General features: G+C 43.2%; 1 pseudogene; it reads left to right on the forward strand.

Annotated features, from left to right (window-relative positions):
• Nucleotides 1-6579: 6579 nt before the first annotated feature.
• Nucleotides 6580-6854, forward strand: LOC107130916 (cytochrome b-c1 complex subunit 6, mitochondrial pseudogene; annotated as a pseudogene).
• The last annotated feature ends 455 nt before the right edge of the window (nt 6855-7309 follow it).

Here is a 7309-nt window from a genome sequence, read left to right on the forward strand (position 1 = left end):
TGTGAAGAGGATGTCAGTGGGGATGGTGGAGCAACGATCTCAAACCCCTCTCCTTCTGTTTATAAAATTAATAATAACACTGCTAAGAATCATGAAAACTAACTTTTTCAGAATTCTGGAAACTAACAAAGCCTGTCACAATCTGGAAAGCATTTACTCAAGAAAAACACTGAGTTGAGGTAAGAACAGCAAGCTTTGTAGCATTTTAACGAGCCCTATTTCTGTCTTCCCTGTACAGCTTGGCAGTAGCCTTGGAAGCCAACAACCCACAGCAGAGGTAAAAGACAGCAGCCCAGCAGCCAGTGGAGAGGCCAGAATTGGGCTGCAGCTTCTCCAAAGACCCATTCCCAGAGAACTGCCATTGTTTGACCTGCTAGTCATTCCCCACTCATAAGAGTTTTCTTTATTTGGTCTGACTCAGAGCTTGCCTAGTGCAAATAACCTTTTCCTCACTGACATTTGTCAAAAACAATCAGTGGTGATGGTTTAGTATCACTGCTGCCTGAGGTGATGATAATAGTTGGGGCAAATGACAAGCTGACCATAAAAACCCAAAGGGAAAAGCTGGAGACAGATGTCCAAAGGAGGCTTTGAAAAACTCTGACACATCCTGGGAACCTGGAAGGCCATTTGCATGCACAGGGTAGTGCAAATGCCCAGGGCTGTGCATGTGTTCAGGAAGGAGCTGAGAAACTCTAAGCTCTCACTTCTGGCTGATATGGAGGTTCTGAAGAGCAAAAAGGAGAGCCTAAGGCAGAGCTGTCAACTACTTGGCTGAGTGTAGAAGGCATTTCCCAAAATGTACTCAGAATCCCTTGGCAACGACTGGGAAACTTAATGGTTTCAGACAGTTAAGAAAATCTATGCACAATAATAACTGAATTGAAAAATGTTCACTAGAGAGGCTGAATGGGAGATTTGGGCTGGTAAAAGAATCATCAAGCATACACAATACGTATAATGAGAGTCCTGGAAGGCGATGAGGGAAAGGGATAGTAAAAATATATGAAGAAATAAGGGCTAAACCCCACACATTTGATGAAAAACTTTCATCTCTACATGCAAGAAGCTCAATGATTTCCAGGCACAATAAACTCAGAGATCCACACCTCCGCACCTCATAAACAAACTGACAAAAACAAAGACAAAGAGAGAACCTTGAAAACAGCAAGAGAGAAGTGATTTATCACTACCTGTGATCCTCAATGAGATTAACGGTTAATTTTTTAAAAATCTGAAATGGGGAACAGAAAGCAGTGGGATGACGTATTCAAAATGCTGAAGGAAAAGTACATCAACTGCCCACGCGGGCGGCGCCCGCCTGGAGGGTGGGGATGCGGGGCGCGGAAGGGCCATGCGCCGGGGTCTGCACCTGCCGCGTTCTGCGCCCCGCGTGCGCGCGAGATGGTGAACCTGGCGGACACCGTGTGCTCCGGCTTCTGCGGAAGAGGAGGGGAGGGCAGTGAGAGATAGGAATCTCCTCCAGATTCAAGACCACAATCAACCCATCCCTTGGAAAGTGCAATTTAACCTGGGCAATAGCAGTCGCCTGAGCAGCCAATGCCGCAACTCCAGACAAAGGAAGCATCTCCTCAGGGGTGAACTAAGCTGCGTTTGGGAGAGGAAGGATTTGCAGGCGCATGGCGGCGGTAAAATCAACGTCCCTATCATAAAGCAATACTGACGCAAAGGCTGCTGGCCCAACGGCTGCTGCAGAGTCTCCTGGACTGCGTCTCCCCCTACCTGCAGCCCAGACGTAGCTTCTGGCAGAGCGCTTCTAACCGCGCAGGAGTGGCGTGCCAGAGACTCTTCATGGCCTTCGCTCTCTAAGATCCCTTGGGGTGGTGCCTGGCTGAATGCAGGGCCTCATTCCAGAGCCTGCAGCATGAGAACACCTACTGGGACCCTTAGCAAAGTACTGCCGTGGAGTCAGCCCCGGAGCTCTTCACCGCTGGATGGGCAGCGGACTTGCCCCAGCTTGGGTGGGGAGGTCCCGCGAAGAACTCGCCTCTTGGGGCCCGGCTGCAGGGCTCAGGCCAGGCCGTGGGAAGAAGACAAAGGCAGCGTGAGGAAACCTTGGCTTTGACCACTTTTCGTGTTGTCATCCTTGGCTTAGCTCAGCACCGGGCTTACCAGATGGAATAGTATTCTGTAAAGCAGCTTTGACCCTCTGGTCATTCCCATTGGGGAAAGATGAAACCGCAGGCCGGCGGGGGTGGGGTGTTCTTGGACGACTCAACCCTAGGGACCTGTGACTTGTGTTCGTCGGGGCCGGTGTCACTTCCAGTTTTGATCCAGGCCCTTTCACTGTGCAATTATTTATTGGGTTCCTTTGGAGTAGTGGGAAAATTGTAATGTTTTATGTAGAAAAATGCTTCGCTCTTCCAGTGACCGTGCTCAAGGAAACGATTATTGTTGTTGTTCTTGTGTTCTTGAGTTTCATGAGTTAAATCATCCTTTCACCCAGCTAATATGTTTTGTCGTTTAGGATGTAGATAGTCTCTTTAGGCAGTTATTTTTGTTTTTATTTAGACAATATCAAGAGTAGGCCCTGAACACAATCTGTTAACCATATCCCAATGTCTAAAATTATCTAAAAACTCAGGCATTCTTCCTTTTTTTTTTTTTTTTTTTTTTGAGACGGAGTCTCGCTCTGTCCCCAGGCTGGAGTGCAGTGGCGCCATCTCGGCTCACTGCAAGCTCCGCTTCCCAGGTTCATGCCGTTCTCCTGCCTCAGCCTCCGGAGTAGCTGGGACTACAGGCGCCTGCCACCACTCCCGGCTATTTTTTTTTTGTATTTTTTTTGTATTTTTAGTAGAGATGGGGATTCACCTTGTTAGCCAGGATGGTCTCAATCTCCTGACCTCGTGATCCACCTGCCTCGGCCTCCCAAAGTGCTGGGATTACAGGCGTAAGCCACCGCGCCCAGCCTCTTCCATTCTTATCTAACTGAAAGATTTCCAGCAGTTGGCACCATGTGCCCACCCTCAGGTTCTATTCTAGTGGTGGTTGAATGTTCTCATATACTCCATGTAAGAGCACGGTTTTAGCCAGAAATCACACTTCTCATCCTGGAGGAATTTGTTTGCATTTCGTTTGCCACTTAAAATTAGCTGTGGTCTGCTCAGACAGGGGACAATGGAGCTTCAGGAAGGTCTGAGGCAACCTCCTCCCTGGTTCTGTCAATAAAAATCCAATGTTAAGGCAATTCCTAAACAGACATGCACCTAGCAACTTGCTGTATGTGTTCATTCTTTATTGCTTTCAGCTTCAGGGGGTGTAACAAGTATAAATGTTTGGTTTCCCTATGAGGAAGAAGAGGAAGAAGAAGTAGGAGAAGGAGAAGGGGAAGAAGAAGAAGAAGAAGAAGAAGAAGAAGAAGAAGAAGAAGAAGAAGAAGAAGAAGAAGAAGAAGAAGAAGAAGAGGAGGAGGAGGGGGGGGGAGGAGGGGGAGGGGGAGGAGGGGGAGGAGGGGGAGGAGGAGGAGAAGGAGGAGGAGGAGAAGGAGGAGGAGGAGGAGACAATGGCAGGGGACAGGGGAGACCCAACTTTCTATCAAAGTTCTGTAAGAGATTTCTTCTTACAGAATGGAAGATTTCTTCTTTTTTCTTTTTTGGAAATAAAGTCTTGCTCTGTTGCCAAGCTGGAGTGCAGTGGTGCAATCTCGGCTCGCTGCAACCTCCAGCTCCCTGGTTCAAGCGATTTTTCTGCCTCATCCTCCTCAGTAGCTGGGATTACAGGCATGCGCTACCACACCCAGGTAATTTTTTCATTTTTAGTAGAGACGGGATTTCACCATGCTGGCCAGGACTGTCTTGATCTCCTGACGTCGTGATCTGCTCACCTTGACCTCCCAAAGTGCTGGGATTACAGGCGTGAGCCACCGTGCTAGGCCAGAGATTCTTTTATTATTATTATTATTATACTTTAAGTTCTAGGGTACATGCGCATAACGTGCAGGTTTGTTACATATGTATACTTGTGCCATGTTGCTGCGCTGCACCCATCAACTCGTCAGCACCCATCAACTCGTCATTTACATCAGGTATAACTCCCAATGCAATCCCTCCCCACTTCCCCCTCTCCATGATAGGCCCCAGTGTGTGATGTTCCCCTTCCAGAGTCCAAGTGATCTCATTGTTCAATTCCCACCTATAAGTGAGAACATGCGGTGTTTGGTTTTCTGTTCTTGCGATAGTTTGCTGAGAATGATGGTTTCCAGCTGCATCCATGTCCCTACAAAGGACATAAACTCATCCTTTTTTATGGCTGCATAGTATTCCATGGTGTATATGTGCCACATTTTCTTAATCCAGTCTGTCACTGATGGACATTTGGGTTGATTCCAAGTCTTTGCTATTGTGAATAGTGCCACAATAAACATACGTGTGCATGTATCTTTATAGCAGCATGATTTATAATCCTTTGGGTATATACCCAGTAATGGGATGGCTGGGTCATATGGCACTTCTAGTTCTAGATCCTTGAGAAATCGCCATACTGTTTTCCATAATGGTTGAACTAGTTTACAATCCCACCAACAGCGTAAAAATGTTCCTATTTCTCCACATCCTCTCCAGCACCTGTTGTTTCCTGACTTTTTAATGATTTGGCCAGTGATTCTTACATCTACCTTCAGTGGGAGATGAGGAAGATCATTATGGCTTAGACAATGCTGCACATGTAGGTTGCTGGTATGTCCTGAATCCATGTGCATAAAGCACTTCCCGTTTTTCTACTGTAATGGAGACTCTCCAGCTCAAGGCCTAGAGTATTTGATCCCAAGATCAAGACATTATGCCCCTTGAATAGTAGTGCTGTTTGATTTCATGTGTCACATTAACACACAGCTCTCCTATATTCCTTCACTAACCTCAGGATTGAGCAAGGTCTTAAAATTTTTTTTTTTTTTGGTTCAAATTATTGACCTGGGAGCAGGGTGCTAGTTCTATGGTCAGCATTCAACATTTTTTTTTTTTTCAGTGGAGATTTTCCTTTGGGCTATACTTGCCTTCCAGTACATTTCTGCAATATGTGGTGGTAATTTTCCTGAACTTCCTCCTACTGCCTCTTATACTTACCTTCCCGAAATAATTTGCCTCACTTAAATAAGTTTTCTTAGAGGGTAGGTTGTCAGGCAATTAAAAAAATTAGATTCCAAGAAATCTATTCTGTTTGCATTAGACTTTTTTGAGATTCTGTGTGTTCACAACAGTACTAAATCAAACTCTGATGTGGGGGAAAAAAGTATGTCAACCAAAAATTTTATATACAGCAAAATCATTCTTCAAAAATGGAGGTGAAATTAAGACATTCTCAGGTAAATTTAAGTGATGAAGTTTGTCATTAGTAGACCTGCCCCCCACACAATGCTAAAGGGAATCCTTCAGGTTAAAATGAAAGGACACTAGTCAGTAGGTCAAATCCACATGAAGAAATACAAGCACCTCATAGATAAATATAAAATATAGCATAATGTTTTTTCTTTTTTTCTCATTTCTGATTTAAAAGTCAATGCCATAAAGTAATAATTATAAAACTGTGTTAATGGATGTACAAAAAGATGTAATTTCTATGATGATAATTGCACAAAGAAAGAAATGAAGAGAATAGAGCTGTATGGAAGCAAAAATTTTTATATACCATTAAAATTAAGTTGCTATGAACTTGAACTAGATTGTTTTAAGTTAGAATGAAGTATAATCCCCAAAGCAACCACTAAGAAAAATAACTCAAAAACAATCTTAAGGAAACAAGGGAATTAAAATGGTACATTAGAAAATATCTATTTAACATAAAAGATGGAGAGAAAAACTTTACATGTATGTAGATAAAATAATGATGTAACAAAGCTTGATCCAGTTTTTTTGACGTTTGATGGTTGACAGCTTTGAAGCCTCATCCTTCCTCCTTCTGTTTCTGCTTCACATCTGGGCAAACTGATAAGAAAGCCTGGGTTCTCCCTCCTTCAACCAGGGGAGGTTTGAACCACATGCAGGAACCTATGCTCTGGCCCTACTACTCCCCAACCGCCATAAATACCCCAAGCTTTTGTCTGCTCTCTCAAGCCATTTTTTGGCACTGCTTGTAAGCCACAGTACTCTTTTCAGAAAGCCTCATTATATGAGTCATGAACCATTCCATTTTCTCTTGGGGTGAATACAGTATCATTAGTCTTGACATCTAAATCAAATTTTGAAAGGGATTCATCCTATGTAGGGTGACCACAAACAAATCAAGACAATTGTAAACAGAGAGGGGTATATTGACTTATAAAAAGATAGGTGCTTATATGTAACTTGAACTGATGAAATAATGACAGCATTAGGCTGTGATATTTTGTATATACGGTGTAATACTACAGCAGCCACATACACAAAATCTACTCAAAGAGCTACATGTTCAAAAACAGTATAAAGGAAAATAGAATTCTGAAAGCTTTCAAGTAACTCACAGTAAAGCAAGTAAAACAAAACAGAGAAATAAAAAACAAAACAAAATATTCAAATCCTTTTTGATCCTGAAGTGGATTAGGTGTCGCTGTTGCTGCTCATGTTGACTCTGGAACCATAGCCAGACATGGGACTGGAGGATGAGCAAAAGATGCCGAGCAGGTCCTGAGATCCTAAGGAGGAGGAAGAAGAAGAGGAGGAATGAGTGAATCCCCTAACAACAGTGAGAGAGCAATATGAGTAGTTGGAGGAATGTGTAAAGGCCTGGGAGCAGTTAGAGCTCTGTGACAAGCATGTAGCCTCTCGATCACATACAGAAGAAGATTGCAAGAGGAGCTCTTTGACTTCTTGCATGCAAGGGACCATTGCTTTGCCCACAAACTCCTTAACAACTTGAAATAAATGTGAGGACTTATTCACCCCAGCCTTCATCACCTGGGCATCAGGATATTTCTTTATGGTTTTGAATATGCCATTTGTTTCTTATTTGTATAACTGTAAGTTCATATGAACCTCATAGATTTTGGCTTAGTCCAGTAGCTTCTATGTAATTTGCAGTGATTCCATCTTAATAAAGTTCTGTGATCTACAAAAAAATAAAGTGGCAGCCTTAAGACCTAACACACCATTAATGATATTAAATATAAATAGTCTTAATGCAGCAATAGAAAGCAGAGATTGACAGAGTGGATTAAATAGCAGGGCTCAACTGTATGTTGTCTGTAGGAAACTCACTTCAAACATAATGACACAGGCAGTTTGAAAACAAAAAAATGGAAAATTATATCTATACAAACATTAATAAAAAGAAAGTAGGAATGGCTATATCAATAAGTGATAAAGTAGATTTCAGAGCA

Source organism: Macaca fascicularis, chromosome 9 (genome assembly GCF_037993035.2).
Source record: "Macaca fascicularis isolate 582-1 chromosome 9, T2T-MFA8v1.1".
Lineage (NCBI taxonomy): Eukaryota > Metazoa > Chordata > Mammalia > Primates > Cercopithecidae > Macaca > Macaca fascicularis.